This window comes from Acinonyx jubatus, chromosome D4, assembly GCF_027475565.1.
Source record: "Acinonyx jubatus isolate Ajub_Pintada_27869175 chromosome D4, VMU_Ajub_asm_v1.0, whole genome shotgun sequence".
Lineage (NCBI taxonomy): Eukaryota > Metazoa > Chordata > Mammalia > Carnivora > Felidae > Acinonyx > Acinonyx jubatus.
The window spans coordinates 89518657-89536549 of record NC_069391.1 but is presented as its reverse complement, the minus strand read 5'-3'; positions in this window follow the sequence as shown (position 1 = coordinate 89536549).

Genomic DNA, 17893 nt, shown 5'->3' with positions numbered 1-17893 from the left:
ACGTGCTAGGCTGGTCATCAGAGAAACAGAAATACAGAGGCCTCTCAAAGATGGGAAGTGATGTAAGTACGTGGGAAGCTGGAGGAGATCAACATTTGAGTGACGTGACGGGAAATAAGATGTGCACCGTGAACCTGAAGAGTTTCCTTAAAAGGCTCTAGGGGAAAACAAGCTATTTCTTCTCAGTGCGTGTAAATATAATCTCTGGTTCCAGGTTGCTGCTCATGGAACATGGCAATAATTCATATATCATGATAGTTGAGAGAGAGAGAGAGAGAGAGAGAGAGAGAGAGAGAGAGAATCCCAAGCAGGCTCCCCGCTGTCAGCACAAAGCCTGACGCGGGGCTCATTGTCACGACCATGAGATCGTGACTTGAACCAGACCGAAGAGTCGGACACTTGACCGACCGAGCCACCCAGGTGGCCCTCAGAAATGCTTATACTTGCTGAAATATGGTCGCGTTAGCCTTGCCGAATCCCAGGTAGGCTAGTCTCTACAACTAATTGACCCTGAATCACTCATTAAGTTCATTTTGTTATGAAGTTTCAGGACACAGTCATATGCTTAGGGGAAAAAACTGTTCAGATAGGGTTCGGAGACAAGCCTTTTGGAACCGAGTCTCAGCTCACAATGAAGTATGTATTTCATCTGTCCCTCGCTGGAAACACCACGTCCACAGGCACCTGTCTAGGTGAGGCCATAGTCACGTGGATTCGGCAGCTCCAGAAATCTGGAAACTTGCGATGCTTTGAACCTAGAGGACCAAGCCGGAGGCAAGACGGGATTGTGCCGGGGACTACAACTGCCCGAGAGCGGTTCTCGGACCGCTGGCGGATAAATAATACCACCACACAGCGTTCTGGATTCGGGAGACAAGTTGTTTCCATGGCTGCACTTGAGGACCAGTGTCAGTCTGCAGAACTGAAAGAAAACAATGTAAGTTCCATGAGGACAAAATGAAGCAAGAAAGGGAGCAGAATGTCCCAGAACCCGTTCCACGGGAGGCTTGCATGGCAACCACGGGCCCACGCCATTTGGATCCCCTGTCAAAAAACGACCTGTTGTTCAGCTGTTGGGGGTGCACTGAGCTGCAATGTGTGAGCTGAGGACATACCTGCCAGGCGTGGCCCGTTGGTGACAGCGTGGCTTGTGTCTTTGGGTCTGCTTATGTCTTTGCATCCAAGCTCACCAATGAGCTAGTCGAGACTTCCCGAGACGCACGGTACCCTGAGGTTCCTGGCCCGGCCCTCCTTCCCTCTGCTTTTGCACAGGCATCAGATGGGCCTGATGGCAGGAGCGCTCTTGCCCACCCCCACCCCTACACTTTCTGGGCCACTGTTTTCTTGCTCATCTTGGGTCTGCCTCCCAGGGGACGCACCCAACACGGGGGAGTCTGAATGCCAAGGGAAGGAAGACATCTCACTGAGACTCTCCTGGGACAGTCCCTCGCCCTGTTGGTGAGATATTTTCTGCAACGTGTGGGGAATCTGTGCCCCACCCACGCCTTTGCCCGTTTTCCTGTATCATCTCGGGGAAGGGACCGGTCGATGCTGACACTAAAAATGCACGAAAACCCATTCAGTTTGAAAGACACAGCTGTCCCAGCCACATTACCTTATTCGAGTAAGTTTTGCAACCCAGGGAGTGAGACCGATTTGCAAATCCCAGGGACCCCGTTGGCTACACCATAATGGGCTGAAAGACAAGAGGAAAAGGGCCACAGCTCCCTTGGCACCTGCTGAGTGGAGTAGAGTGCAGGCTGCTGTTGCTAAATCATTAGTTTTTACTTAGAAAGTCCTGCTGATAATGGGTGAAGTTCGGCTCTCCTGGGCAGCTGGCAGGAACCCTGTGAGTCCTACGTGCCACTGATTAGTTCTTTGAAGGCTATTCCAGGACCGGTCGGAAGCCTCCAGGTAAACCAGCCCGGGCAGGACCGGCTGGTGCTGGGACGCTGGGCCTCCGGGCCGGGCACAGTGGGTCAGAGCGTGGGCAGTTCCCCGGAGCCTGAATCCAGTTCACTAACAGCACCACACTCTGGAATGGCCCTCCAGTTATTGAAATCTGATTGAAGGAAAGCCCATCTTGTTCTGGCTTCCCCGCCCCTTTTAATCACAGCATCAAAACACCAACAATTCTCCCAGATTCATGACTGATGAGTCGCCCCTCTTGCCTCCGGTGAGGCCTCATCGGTGGGAGCTGCTCGCCCTTAGAGTGCACCTGCTTCTCCCTCCGGCACACGCATCTCCTGCCCTCCCCCTTAGCAGTGCAAAGGGTGCAAAGTGACGCCCATGGTGACATTCTAGAGTGCTCCACTCATTCAGGAAGTCCTGAGAACCAAATCTGTATTAGGGGCCCCTGGGGGACTCAGTCGGTTAAGCATCCGACTTCAGCTCAGGTCATGACCTCCCTGTTCGTGGGCTCGAACATCTGCATCAGGCTCTGTGCTGACATCTCAGAGTCTGGAGCCTGCTTCCTATTCTGTATCTCCCTCTCTCTCTGCCCCTCCCCTGCTTGTGCTCATTCGCGCGCGCTCTCTCTCTCTCTCAAAAATAAATAAAATATTTTCAAAAATCTGTATTAGAAACTGTGGCAGGGCTACAAAAATGACACAAACAGACTCCAGGGAGCATAAGATTCCCTTCTTAGCATGGGAGGTGTTTCTACAAACAAATCATAAAAATAATACTTTTTTTTTTTTTTTTTTTTTACTGTAATCGCACAGGAATAAAGAATTCTGTTGGCTCCAAGGACAGAGTGACTTTCGCCTGGAGGACTGTGAGAAGGCTCCTGGGTGACACAGGCCGCCTGGCATCTGCACCAACCCTGTCCCCGTGTCCTCCCCGTATGCGTATTCAGCACCCCCACCCCCAACCTCCCAACTTAGAGCCGCCATTACTATAGACACAAGTTCTGCAGCGACGCCATGTTGGTAACACTTGAGCTGGAACTTGAACCATGTAGAATGTCCCGGGCGGTCACGCAGGGAAAAGTCCAGCAAAGGGTATGATCCTTGGCACGGTGCGCGGAGATACAAAGGGGTAAAAGGGAAGTTGTAAGTCATTATCGTCCTCGTCACGCCTGGAGTCAGATATGGCCAAGAACTGATACGGACAATGTAGTCAAGTGACAGGTGGCTAGGTTCCTTGATGCCACGAATGACACACCACGCAAAGGAGTCCCATCCCCTGTACACGGTTTTGGAAAACGCGGTCACATATCCGAAACTCCCCAGGCCTGTCACAAGGGCCACTGATGCTTGTTGTTCTAAGGACCGCTAGTGTCAGATGATGACAATTTCTCATTCACTGGAGTAAAGCAGCTCCTGTGACAACACACTCTGGGCGGGAATCAGAAGTGTTTATTCTCTTTGCCCCAAATCACCCAAAACGGTTTCCTCCGTTGGCTGGCCGAGGCATAACATTCTATTTGCGGGAGTCCATCCTTCGCGACTCAAACTGGGAGGCTGCCAAACACAGAAACAACATGCATCCGTCCCGGTTCAGGCGACCTCTGCCCCAGCCAGTGTCAGCAAGGAAATACTTACTACAGAGAAGTAAATGGTTTGAATCTGTGCTGGGAGGGCTGGAGGGAGACACTCCAGATAAGAAGTTCTCCACCCTGTCTCTGCAGGGGAAGCACACGGCGGGGTGGGGGGCTGGGGGGGGGGGCGGCTTCCACAACTCCATGTCCCGAGATGTCCTTGAGGTGACAAAATAACTCCCTGGGGTGAGGCGGTCATAGTTTTACGGCCCCTCCAGGTAGGTGGCTAATACACGCAGCCAGGCTGAGTACCACTGCTGCAGCCCGAGCATCCAGGATTCTGAGAACCCCATTACCGGATCCCCACCCCCCACCCCGACTCCCCCAGGAACGACCACGCCTTCTCCGTAACCCGGAAGCTGCTGGTTCCACGGTGATCAGCGCCAAGCAGTTCCCAGCCTCTGACATCACCTGCAAAAGTAAATGATACTGGAACTCGTTTTTTATTTTTATTTTTTTTATTTTCTTTAATGTTTATTTATTTTGAGAGAGAGAGAGAGAGAGAGGGCGGGGAGGGGCAGAGAGAGAGGGAGCCACAGAATCCGAAGCAAGTTCCAGACTCTGAGCTGTCAGCACAGAGTTCCATGCGGGTCTCGAACGCAAGAACCGCCAGATCATGACCTGAGCCAAAGTCGGACGCTTAACCGACTGAGCCCCCCAGGCGCCCCTGGAACTCATTTATTCTTAACAACAGATAACACGCGTGTGCACATGCACACACAAGCCAGATGTTTCCACGCCCAAACTTATAGCAGAAACAGCGAAATGTGCAGATCTGTGGCCTTACTTTCTGCTCCCAGACCTGAAAGAAACGCATCTTATTGGTGGAATCTAAATCACACGCAACACCTTAGCTGTAAGGAAGCCCGGAACATGGCATTTTTGGCGTTCCGTCCTCTGCAGTAATGAAAGGAATCATAGAAAGAGAGTACAATGAAGGTTAAACACCAATGTGCTTTATTCAACACAGCACGTGCAGAAGAAACACTTAGAGTAGATATTTATTTAAAAAACTGTTATTTGAAATTTACTTCTACGCGTAATCAATGTGTTTCTAGTTTGGCCATAGATTTACATTAGTGCCTCAGGAAGTACAATTGTCTAGCATCGCCATCCTCTTCCAGCCCCAACATGAGCTTGGAATCTTCACTGTTACTTTCACAAGAAGAAATATGATCCACAATTGACAAACAATGACTCCTCTTCGATCAACCAGTGACAAACCGCGTTGCAAAACTGAACGCTGCCACTGGAAACAGACTGATAGCACCACCTAAATGGCAATTGACAAATTAGGGGAGGCTGAGTGTGAAATGGCTTGGAAGTTAAAAATTCCCGGAGGCCCCAACTTTCACAAGCGTGGCCAAGTCCCGGTGGCAAAGAAGGCACAGGAACCCCCTCATGCTCCTGGAAGGAGAAGCAGAAAAGTAGCCGCTGTGAACTCTGGCCAGAGCATTCTGATCCCCATGGCAGGAGCTTGTCCTCAGGAGGAAACACTTCGCTGAAACCCTGTCTGCCCTGGGCATCTGGCTGGCTCAAGGCCCCTCCCGCCTTCCTAGCTTGCATAAGGGGGGAAACGAAAGGCTAAGAAACTCTCCAAAAGACACAGCGGAGGGACTCAAGCTGGCTAAGAAAACAAGAAATTTACTGATAAGGTCTTAGAAGGTTCCTTCTCCTCTCTAACATCTTACTGCCACGGCAGCAGAAGCCCCACATCGTAACTGTGGCTTTCAACAGACAGAGCTGTGAGACACAGACTCTACGTAAGGTGGGATTTCTAGGGAAACCCAAAGACAACGGGGGAGGCCAAGGCAACAAACCCAGAGGAAATAGAAAACCTCTCACACCTGCAGCTACAGCAAACAAAGCAAAGCCTAACACTCCTTCCTATATAAAAACCTCACGCTGACGGCCTGCGTGCCTCAGCCCGTTACCGTGCACCCCATCTACAGCTTTCAACAAAAAGTTGTGAGGCACGAGAAGAGACGGGAGGAACGGGAGTAAAGATACAAAGAAAGCATCAAAGCAAACTCCAACATGGCAGCCTTTGTGAAATGATAAGATCAGGGATAGAAGACAACCATGAGTAATATGCTGAGAGGTCTAGTGGGAGAACAGGGGCACCAGGCAAGAACAGGTGGGTAACGGAGGCCGCCAGATGGGCACATTAAGAGGAAATCAAAAGGCAATACGAGGAATCACAATTACGGGAAGAGAAATGGAGAATGCCTTTGGCGGATTCGTTACTACAGTCAGAAAGGCCAAAGAAAGAGTCAGCTTGAAGATAAGGCACATAGAAACCTCCCACACCAACACGCAAAAGGCAGAAAAATGAAGGAAAAAACCCACACCTGAATGTCCAGGCACCGTGGGGGCAATTACAGGATGTGGACGTACGCACAGTGGGAGCACCGGGCGTAGAGGGGAGAAGGGAGAGGAAGAAGTTTTGAAGTGATGATGTCTGGGAGCTTTCCAAAATCAGTAACAGATCCCGAAACACGGATCTAGGACGTGTTTCTAGAAGTTTCTAGAAGTTTTGAAGTGATGATGTCTGGGAGCTTTCCAAAATCAGTAACAGATCCCGAAACACGGATCTAGGACGTGTTTCTAGAAGTTTCTAGAAGTTTTGAAGTGATGATGTCTGGGAGCTTTCCAAAATCAGTAGCAGATCCCGAAACACGGATCTAGGACGTTCTAAGAACACCGAGTACGATGCATCCCCCAAAACCCACGTGTCAGAGTATTCCATGTGCACAAAACCTACCCACACGGGAAAACCCTTGAAAAAAAGCCAGAGGGGAAAGAAAGAGCCCCACCTGTGGAGGCACGGGGACAAGGGGGCTGTCAGACTTCTCTTCAGGAACCACGCGAGAGCCCGAAGGGTGGAAGGCGATGTTTAAAATGTCGGCGGGAAGAAGCAGCCCGCTGAGAATTCTTATCTGGCAAAATCGTCTTTCAAAAATGAAGGGGAAATTTTAAAGGGTGAAGGCGAAGTAAAGACTGTTATAGACAAGCAAACAAAACTGAAGGGATATGTTACCCATGGACCTGTCTTGCAAAAAATACTACAATAAGTTCTTTGGAGAGAAGTCAGGTGATATGCCTCAGAACTCAGATCTACATAAGGAAAGGAAGATTGTTAGAAAGGAATAAAGGACGTAAAATAAAATTTTGTGTTTTCTCTTTAAAAAAATTTTTTTAATCTTCATTTATTTTTGAGAGAGAGAGAGAGAGAGAGAGAGAGAGCACGAGCAGGGGAGGAACAGAGAGAGAGGGAGACCCACAATCTGAAGTAGGCTCCAGGCTATCAGCACAGATCCCAACGAGAGACTCGAACTCATGAACCGTGAGATCACGACCTGAGTCGAAGGTGGACGCTTAACTGACTGAGCCACTCTGGCACCCCTTGTATTTTCTCATTCTTAGCTGACCTAATAGACAATGTCTGTTCAGTACCATAATGGCAACAGTGCGTCGGGGGATCCGAACTTAGGTGTAGGTGCGGAGAGAGACCAGAGTGTGGTGAGGGACGGGAGGGAGAGGTGGGGAGCAGTCCGAGCAGGTCCCCAAGACCACCCGGGAAGCAGGCACTTGCAAACATGACTTGAGGCTAGACTTGGATTCGCTGCAGATATATATTGCAAACTCCAGGATAAACACTTAAAAAACAAGAAAAGTTGATATGCTACAAGAGGAGAGAAAATAGAATCCAAACCAGGGCAGTCAAAAAAAGCAGGGGGGGAGGGATTGGCTGGGGAGACAAGAAAAGAAAAACGGAACAAAAACAGTGAAGAGCGTGATGTACATAAGCCCAACTACATCGACCGTCACTTTAGTGTGATGGGTCTAAATACACCACTGAAAACAGAGCGTCGCAAAACGGATTAAAAAAAAGACCCAAACATGTGAGTGTATCTAAACTTACCCGGACCTTCAATCCACAGCATGTAACTGACATTTATGGAATACTTCCTCGAACAACAGAAGAGTACACGTTCTTTTCCAGCTCATTCTTTTCACCAGGATAGACCACGCTCTGAGCTACAAAACGTATCATGACAAGTTGAAAAGAATAGAGATCACACAAAGTACTCTTTCAGATCACAACATTAAACTCGAAGCTAACAGAAAGCTGAAAGTCCCCAAATATTTGGAGATGAAACAATATGGTTTTAGATAACGCATCAGTCAAAGCAATGTCAAAAGAAACTTAAAAAGATATTTTGAGCCAAGTGAAAATAAAAGTAGAACTTCTCAAAATTCTGGATCAGAGAAAGCATTTTTATTGAAGCAGGGATTCAGAGAGAATTCAGCCCACGATTCTTGTCTGAGGAGGCCATTTGAGGATCTTTGCCTGAGTGGTAACTAGAGCAGAAAAAATATGTCGAAACCGTGGTAGATGATTAGGAGGAGCAGTGGGCTAAGACTGGTGCAGTAGACAGCGAGCAGATGGCAATGATGAGTCTGGAATAAGGGTGTGGAATTTCACTACCGCTTTTTGAAAACAAAGGCATACTTCAGGTCACTCTTGAACAATATGAGTTTGAACCCTGTAGGTCCACTTATATGCAGATTTTTCAATAAACACAGGACATACTCTAAATATGTTTTGTCTTCCTTATAATTTTTTACATAATATTTTATTTCTCTAGCTTACTTTATTGTAAGAATACAGTATACAATACATGTAACATGCAAAATATATGCTAGTCACCTGTTTATGTTGATTAGTAGGCTATTAGCAGTTAAATTGGGGGGAGTCAAAAGTTCTATGCAGATTTGAATGTTCAGGGGGATCAACACCCCTAACCCCGGTATTGTTCAAGGGTCACTTGTACATTGTAAGGTGATTTTCATAATAGCATGACAGCAAAGATCTCTCAGTCAATCTCAAGATTATGTGTGGTGGGAGGAGGGAGTTGTCATAGTCAGGTTTCTTCTGTGTGGGTAAGAGTTGAAAATATAACAGGGTTCAAAATACTGCTTTTTGGTGGGGAGAGAAATGAGTAACCCGTCATCTTAGTGAGGGCCTAAAAGTTACTTACTTTTCACATGGTGATAAAGACATTGTTAAGAAGGGAAACAGAAACATTTTTAGAACTGAAAAGCAAAGTCAGACACAAAATGTAAAGGAGGAGGGAAGAGAAATATGAAACCAGGAGAGATACAGAAAAGAAGGAAAAAAGAAACAAAAACAAAATATAACATCATTATTATAAATCATTCGGAAGGAATAATATCTAGGGCATCGGTTTTCTGTCTTTAAAGACTTCTGATTGGGGCTGCAGTACTGAAGGCTTTACACATTCATTTATTCAGCAAGTATTTATTGATCATGCACAATGTGTCGGTCCTGGGTTACACGTTACGGCAGCTACAACCACACATGACACATCCAAACTGAGATGTGCTGTGGGTGGGAAATGCAAACGCAATGTAATGTTGATTACACATTAAATGACAGTACTTAAATATATTGAGTTAAATAAATGCATCTTTAAAATGAATTTCATCTGCTTTTTTTTTTTTTTTTTTTTTACTTTTGTAATGTGTTTAGTTGAAACTTTAAAATTACATATCTGGCTACCATTATATTTTGGTTGGATGCGAGGGTCCAAGTACTTCTCTACATCCTGGGACAAATAAGTTCCCTGCACCTAGTTATCTTATGCTCCAAACAAAAGAACCGGACCAAGAGGAAGGAAAATTTACAAGCAAGACAATTTTCTCTACTGGTAAGTCGTCTAATGAGAGCGGACTGTTGTGATGTGGTGCAGAGAGGGGTAGAGGGTTGAGAGATGAAGTTCTCTCTGAGAAGGTGCTTCTGGGTTTCCATGGGGACAGAGAGCCAGCGTGCCCTGCAGCCCACCCAGGACGGTGACCAGGGCCATCTGGAAAAGGGACTCGAAGCTGATGCTTCTCCGCCGAGGAGCCATGGAGGAGTCCTGGTGACATCTGGGTGGGGGTGTGAGGGGCAGCTGGTGGGGTGTCTTGCTAGCACTTTAGGGCCCACACAAGACAGGTCTCATGTCCCACACCCCAACTCATGGTGGAAGGCCCCCGGACACGCTCACGTCACCGTGGCTGAGTCACATAGAAAGCCATGGGTGCAGGGCCCGCTGGGTCCCTTGGTCACTTGGTGTCTCATAGCTAAGCGCTCAGTCTCCATTAGATTGATATGCCAGGAACTGTTTCTCAAAAGGGAAATAGTCAAAACTGAACAGGTTTTGTTTAGGCATTCTGGGGGCCCCACTGTGATTCCCGTCTGGGCTCGCCCAGGTGACACACAGAGTTCCATTCTGCTGGAACTATTTCTCCGGAGGTTCTGCCTGGGCCACATGACAGGGCTGAGCGGTCTCGCAGCTGAGCCGGGAAACCACTTCTTCCTCAAGGCCACACTCAAATTCATCAGCCTTTCAGGTCAGAGCAAAATACGCAGAGGTGGTAAGCACCGTCTGCAAGATTCAAAGCAGTCTCCCTGGCATTAGCCGTAAGGGACCCGTGGGATTCTTCCCTGTGCACGGGATGCCCGTTTAAGTCGACAGGACTCCGGTCAACCTCACTACCTCTTTTCCTGGTAGGTGCCCCCCCTGTCTTAAGAACCCAGCAACATTCTGCCCTGGGGCCTGTCAGCATGGTGTATCAATATGGCCGACCCGGATGATGACGCAATCAATATGGCCGACCCGGATGATGACGCAATCAACATGGCAGAGCGGGATGATGACGCAGTCAAGGTCACACAGAGCTGGTGAGGACCTGCCTGCCGTACGTCTATCCATCTACAGGATGACGTGGGAAGGGCAAGCAGCTGTCCTGGCTTGGCGGAAGTTGATCGGCTCTGGTGTTTTAGGCATGGCAGGCAGGTAGAAGATGGGTTCACCAGGGTGATGGCTCTGTTCCAAGTGCCAGTGGCCATAGTAATCTGTTCTAGCGAGGAAGCCACCACAGAAGTGGTATGGTGGCCAGCTGAGTGAGGCTGTCCGTTTCTGGAGGCAGTGCAGACCAGGGGTTAGAAGCACAAAGTTCTACTGCCAAAGTTGAGTTCACTCTCACAGTCTCCTTTAGACTTACGCCCACATTTGAAGGTTTTGATGCTTGTATGAATGCTCCCTTTTCATTAATTTTGTTTCTTTTTGTTGTTGTGTTTGCCAACATACAGAAATACAATTGGTTCCTATATATTGATACTACAACCAATTACGGTGACAAATGTGCTTATTGATCGTAATAGACACAGAGTCATCCACATACAGAAGAGTAACTATTCTATCTCTTCCACTTTAACTTTTATTTTCTTTCGCCCACCCCTGCCCGCCCCATGTCTTTTTGTGCTGAGTGGAATCTCCACGGAAGACACCACGGAAATCTCATCTTGTTTGTGATCTCAGAACAAAAGTTTTCATTAAACCCTTGCATATGATGCTTGCTTTGCATTTTGTGTGTGTTTCAGATCTCCTTTACTGGGCTAGGAAAGTTTCCTCCAACGTCCATTTGGTTCAGAGTCCTTATCACTAATGCATGTTGATTTTCATCATTTTTTAATTTTAATTTTAATATTTTAATTTTTGTAATGTTTTATTTATTTTTGAGAGAGAGAGACAGAGTATGAGCTGGGCAGGGGCAGAGAGAGAGAGGGAGACAGAATCTACAAAGCAGACTCCAGGCTCTGAGCTGTCAGCACAGAGGCCAACGTGGGGCTCGAACCCATGAACCACAAGATCATAACCTGAGCCAAAGTCGGACGCCCAACCGACTGAGCCACCCAGGTGCCTGTCATCGTTTTATTTTTTAAATTTAGGTTTGTTTGTTTATTTATTTATTTATTTATTTATTTCTTGAGAGAGAGAAAAAGAGAGAGAGAGAGAGAGAGAGAGAATCCCAAGCAGGCTCCATGCTGTCAGTGCAGAGCCCAACGCAGGGCTCAAACCCACAAACCGTGAGCTCGTGACCTGAGCCTAAATCAAGAGTCAGATGCTTAACCGACTGAGCCACCCAGTTGTCCCATTTTCATCATGTTATTGCAAGTGCTGAGATGGTCCTTAATTGTATCGGTGTGGCGTCCTCATACGTCCCATAAGCTGTACGTAATTAGGTACTTTTCATCTAGACTAACAATCTTTTACCTGGAGTGTTACCTGGAGTATCCCATTTTCATGTAATGGGTTTATCCTCTTTAAAACCAATGAAATTAGTGACACCTTGGGGTCACCTGCCATCTTGTCTTTCCAGTTTTATGTTCTCTGGGCACTGTCCTCTCCATCCTGGGAGAAAGTTGGAAATTGCTTTCAGGTCAATTGGAAGTTTTGAAAAGTAGCTCCCAGAGAGAACTTTGAATGACTAACACGGGATCCACACATTTTCTTTAGTTTCCTGGCATTACAGTCAGTCCTATAACAAAAGATACCACCATGATGTGAGGAAACACCAAAAAATTTAGAAAATTACCCTCAAAAGTTTTCCCAACAGAAGCCCCTCAAACTCTTGCCCCAACATAATCTATGTAGGCAAGTGTACATGCACACCCTAGCTTACTTCCTTGCTACACATCCACTTAGAAAATATAAAACTTCTACACAGAGAAAAATTATTTTGTGCTGCAGGTTTCCAGACATGGCTGGGTACTGGAATCAAAAGAGGAACTCTCTAGAAACACAGATTCTGAGCCCAAATGTCCATCAACTGACGAATGGATAAAGAAATTGTGGTTTATATACACAATGGAATAGTACGTGGCAATGAGAAAGAATGAAATATGGCCTTTTGTAGCAACATGGATGGAACTGGAGAGTGTTAGCCTAAGTGAAATAAGTCATACAGAGAAGGACAGATCCCATATGTTTCACTCCTATGTGGATCCTGAGAAACTTAACAGAAGACCATGGGGGAAGGGAAGGAAAAAAAAATGGTTAGAGAGGGAGGGAGCCAAAACCTAAGAGACTCCTAAAAACTGAGAACAAACTGAGGGTTTATGGGGGGTGGGAGGGAGGGGTGGGTGGGTGATGGGTATTGAGGAGGGCACCTGTTGGGATGAGCACTGGGTGTTGTATGGAAACCAATTTGACAATAAATTTCATATAAAAAATAATAAAGTCTATTAAATTGAAAAAAAAAAAGATTCTGGATTCAATTTGATTCCATCTTCCGAGAACAAATGCGGTTCTCGCCTGGCTCTGACATTCACTCTGCATTTGGAAGAAAACTGTCTTAAGGGATCCTGAAGTGTATTTAAATGTTCACGGCTCCGTGAACGCGTCGTGTGTGACCCACAGAATTCGAATCTCAGCCAAGCCTTGTCTGGATCAGAAGAACAAGGTGCTGGTTCCGAAAGAGATCAGCATTTTCCCCTGATTGGTTGTGGGGTGAGGTAACTTTGTAGCCATCACTGAGGTGTGGTTGGCATTGGTGAACGGGCATAACTAGAGTGGTTTTCCAAATCTGAACAAGACTGGGGTTACTCTCGTTCTGGTAGAGCTGCACGTGTTTCTTACAGTGGCATCAGCAGGGATCATCCACAGCTGTCACACAGCTTGTGTGCCAGGCAACGAAGACAAGGTTTCTTTTCTGTGTGGGATAAAGGGAAACCCCCGTTCACTGACCACAAAGAGCATGCTTGTCTCGGAAAAGCAGGGACACTGCACCATGTCCCCAAATGCTCAAGATCGTGTAGCAAAACCCAATACGTGTTCCTCCCCCCAGTCCCCAGATCTCTTCCGCTGCCCCATTTTCTTCCGTGGGGAAAAAAGAAAAAAGGAACTTGTTTTTTGCTGTGGGAAGATTTTCAAGTATTGCTTTTTAGAAAGCAATTAAAAACGAATTGTGGGCAGGGCTTTATTTCTAAAGCTGTGGAGATAAAGGTTAAATGGAACCTGCGAGGGTTCTCTCAAAAGCAATTTTGGACAAGAAAGTGAGGCATGAATTGTGGTCACGAGGGGCCTTGGGTTAACTCAACACTGAACTCTGTTGTTTAGCAACTGTGCTTAATGCATGTTAAGGCTATTTTTGATATCTTAATAGCAGCAAACCAGAAAAAAAAATTATGACAAAATGTCAATCAGAGCAGGTAAAAAACCAGAAGAACTGTGAGAAAGCGTTAAGTTCCCTTGACAGTTTAACACCTTATACAATAAATAGGGTCAAAATTGTTCTCTCCAGCTCTTGACTCCATTTTCCAAACTCCAAATTCCATGTTCTGCCTTGGCTCTCTGCCCTAAGAGGCTACCCCCTGGGCTCCCGTGTCCGGGGGCTTCCCGGTGGGTTTTCCAGTGGGAAGCTATGGCAGGAGATCAGAGGGAGGGCGTTTCTTCACTGGTGTTCACAAGGGGAGGCAACCTTGGGAGGGCTAGATTCCTCCATGGGATATCACTGTTCTCAGCATCATTGTTTTCTACTGGCCTGGTCTTCCTAAGGGTGGTAATGGTGCCCATGCTGTGCCAACCCCATGACGACCCTACAAGCGTCTTGTATATTACCAAGCGGAGTCTCTTCACAAACTCTCCCCAGTCCTACCTTGGGACCTGATCGACACACGCTGGTATGTTATCTTTACCAATAGGTATCAGTAGTTAAAAAGAGAAATGAATTACAAAAACGGGAACAAATTGTCGTTAAAATGGTAAAAAGAAATGAATTACAAAAAAAAAACAAAAAGAAGAAGAAGAAGAAGGAAAGAGAAGAGAAAAATAATTGAATAGACTGTAAAGAGGAAGGATAAAAAGACTTGGAATCCCCCTCTCTTTTTCCCCTTTCTTAAAGTGAAAAATCTGCCTGGGAGCCATGTTTTCAACTGAGGCCGGTCAAGTCTTCTGTGGGAGCCACCGTCCAGACAGCAGAGGCTCCGGCTTAGTCGGCTAAGAGGGCACTGAACAGAGACAGATCTTTTCTTAAAATTCTTCATTCTCATGCACTTAGGGCTTCAGCTTAACCATATGTTTACCTATTTATCTGTTGTTCATTACCCAATAATCCAGAAAGACATTCTCTTTCTAAAAGACTCCAACAAAGCCAGATCCATGAACTAAAGCTTTCATTCATGTGTTCTCCAAAAACAAGCTCAGCAGCTTGATAGGTCTTTAATTTGCTTAGTACTCTTCCGTCAACAATCAGAACATATATACACTTTAAATTTAACTTTGGAGTATGGTATATACGTGTCTATATAAAATTGAGTTTTCACGTAACTAGTGTGTTTTGGAGTTTGCTCCTTATCTGTAATACACAGAGATCTCTACAAATGCTATTGGAAGATCACATAATATGCCATGAGAAGGATGCTGTGTAACCTAGGTGCTCTGATTGACCTTTGAAGTTTTTTCCCTTTTCTTCCCAACGCCTCTATGAATATTCTTGTATTCCCACCACCAATGCATGAGAATTCTCATTTTTCAATATTCTCATCAACACTGGCCCTGTCCTGCCCTGCCCTGCCCTGCCCTTCCCTCCCCTTCCCTTCCCTTCCCTTCCCTCCCTCCCCTCCCTTCCCCTCCCCTTTCCTTTTCCTTTCCTTTCCTTTCCTTTCCTTTCCTTTCCTTTCCTTTCCTTTCCTTTCCTTTCCTTTCCTTTCCTTTCCTTTCCCTTCCATTCTATAGCCATCCTAGAAGGTTGTTAAACATCTTTTCGCAGGCTTATTGGCCATTTGTGTCTTTTCTTCAGAGAAACATCTTTTCAGATTCTTTGCCTATTTTTATCTAGGCTACATGTCCTTATATCATGGAATTGTAAGGATTATTTATAAATGCCAGACACAAAAAACCCTGGAACACTTAGCAGATAAATGACTTTGAAATATTTTCTTCATTTTCTTGGTTGCCTTTTCACTTTCTTTATGGTAACCTTTACAGAACTAAATGTTTAATAAGTATGATGAAGTCCAATTTATATTTTATTTTCTTGTTTGTGTCTTTGGTGTCATATCTAAGAAGCTTTACCTAGCCTAAGGTTATGGAGATTCACTCTTGTACTTTTTTCTATGAGTTTTGTAGCTGTAGGTCTACGGTCTGTTTGAGTTAGTTTGAGAATATGTATATAGTTTTTTAAGTGTAATTAGCATAATTTGGTGTTTCTTTGGGCTGGATTCCTGAAAGGAGGATTACTGGCTCAAAGGTCATGTGGATTTTTTTCTCATTTTGAAATACACTGCTAAGTAATCTCTCAGTGTAATTTTAACAATTCATCCTCACGGGACATAAGCATGAGGGCAAAACTTCCACCACATCAGCCAACGGCTTGACGTTTTCTCCTTTTAAGATGATTGCCACTATGATGAGCAAGAAAGTTGATCTAGTTTTAATTTGCATTTTGCTAATGGCAGAGGAGTCAGATATTTTCAACTGTTTTAGACATTTACTTCCAGTTTTCTGAGAATTGTGAATTGATAGTTTTTATCCATCTTTCCAGCAGAAAATTAGTATTTTGTTCCCGCTGTAGCTTCTTTTCAGCTTTTTGTAAGACCTGTGCTTGTTAAGACAAACAAAATAAGGTGAATAAGAAAAAATAATACACACACAGGAAAATCTTAAAGTAGAAATATGAATAGGATCCAGGAAGCTTCCTGGGATAAAGAAAAAGAATAAAAAGAAACATTCAGATTGACATCAGAATTGTCAACAGTGATATGGCATACCGAGAGAAAATAGACTGTCATGGAAAACATCCTTGGGAGAAATATTTCAGGAAGAAGATAAATACGTTTTCAAAGATAAGAAATATGAACAGTATAATTAAGAATAAAGATACATAAATAACCTAAGGAAGTTTACTGTGCTTTCTAAAGTGGTCTCAAATCATGTTAGGGTGACACAGAAGAAGCCATAGAATTTAGAAAGAAAAACATTTAATTCATAATTATAATCCCATTTTTTACTTCTGCTTTTTGTGTGAATACATTATTATGTTCCATATTATGATATTAAAAGCAGTAGCCTACATCCATAAATCAGTGAATATGTTTTTTACATCGATAGGCATTTATGATCAAACAAATTTCTGATTGTTCTAAAATGGCAAGTTCACGGGGCGCCTGGGTGGCGCAGTCGGTTAAGCGTCCGACTTTGGCCAGGTCACGATCTCGCGGTTCGTGAGTTCGAGCCCCGCGTCGGGCTCTGGGCTGATGGCTCAGAGCCTGGAGCCTGTTTCCGATTCTGTGTCTCCCTCTCTCTCTGCCCCTCCCCCGTTCATGCTCTGTCTCTCTCTGTCCCCCCCAAAAATAAATAAACGTTGAAAAAAAAAATAAAATGGCAAGTTCACTCTAAACTCAAAAATTATCTATAGCAATCTACAGCTAAAATTTTGAAAAATAGTCTGGTGGTGACAGGTGACAGAAAAGAGATATGGCCATAATGAAGTAGTCATTTCATTTAAAGTGAGACTATAGATCTTGATAAGCATTTGAAGTAATTAGAAAAAAATAAGTCCACATGAGTATCAGAAAAACAAAACTAGAATGTATAGTTTTCATAAGTGGAGGACAACGGATATATCTAGTGCCAAATAAGAAAGAGAAGACATAGACATAAAAAAGCTAATAAAGTAAGATGGCAAAATGTCCCAGTATAGATAAGTATAATAAATATTAAGTATATTTACTTTAAAGTAAATATTAAATATTAATTTAAAGTGTATATTAAAAATAAATATAAAGACATTAACCAGATTCAGTAGTGCAGTCTCACATCAGCAAGATGCTGGAATATGAAGCCCTTTTCTATTGGAGACACCAACTTAAAAAACATGCATGGACTAAATTTCCTTTGTGAGAGCTTCAGACACCTGAGAAGATGTTGCAGCACCCCAGGCAAGCACAAGGCAAGAAGAGTCCCATGGGAGTAAGAAAGTTTATTCTATCTACCCACCTTGGTGAATCTGGAGAAAACTCCCAACCCCCAGCTTCAACGTGGGGAGCGAGAGAGAGAGAGAGGAGTAGAATGTGCACCAATGTTTGGGATATTTGGACCCTGGTACAGGAACTGGTTTCCGTCTCACTTGACTTGCAGTGCTAAAGAGAACAGAAGTGTACCATTCAGATGCCAAGTTGGGGTCCTCTGAGAATCAAGGTAGCCCCCAGCGAAGCCAAAGAAACTGCAGTACCAAAGACAGACACCAGGTGGAGTAAGAGATTATAGGATCTTGAGACTAGGGAAAACCTCTTTAGCTGACATTTACATGCACTAACAAAAAGAGAAGATACTTCCCCAGAAAAGGCTAAAGAAGTCTCCAGAATCTCTAGCCATGCTGATTGGTGGAGGTCTTCCCCTGTATGAAGCCAGTCTGTAAGGATAGGGAGAGGTGCCTATTTTTTCAAATGCCCAAATCTCTAAGGCATCCAAACAAACAAACAAACAAACAAACAAAAAG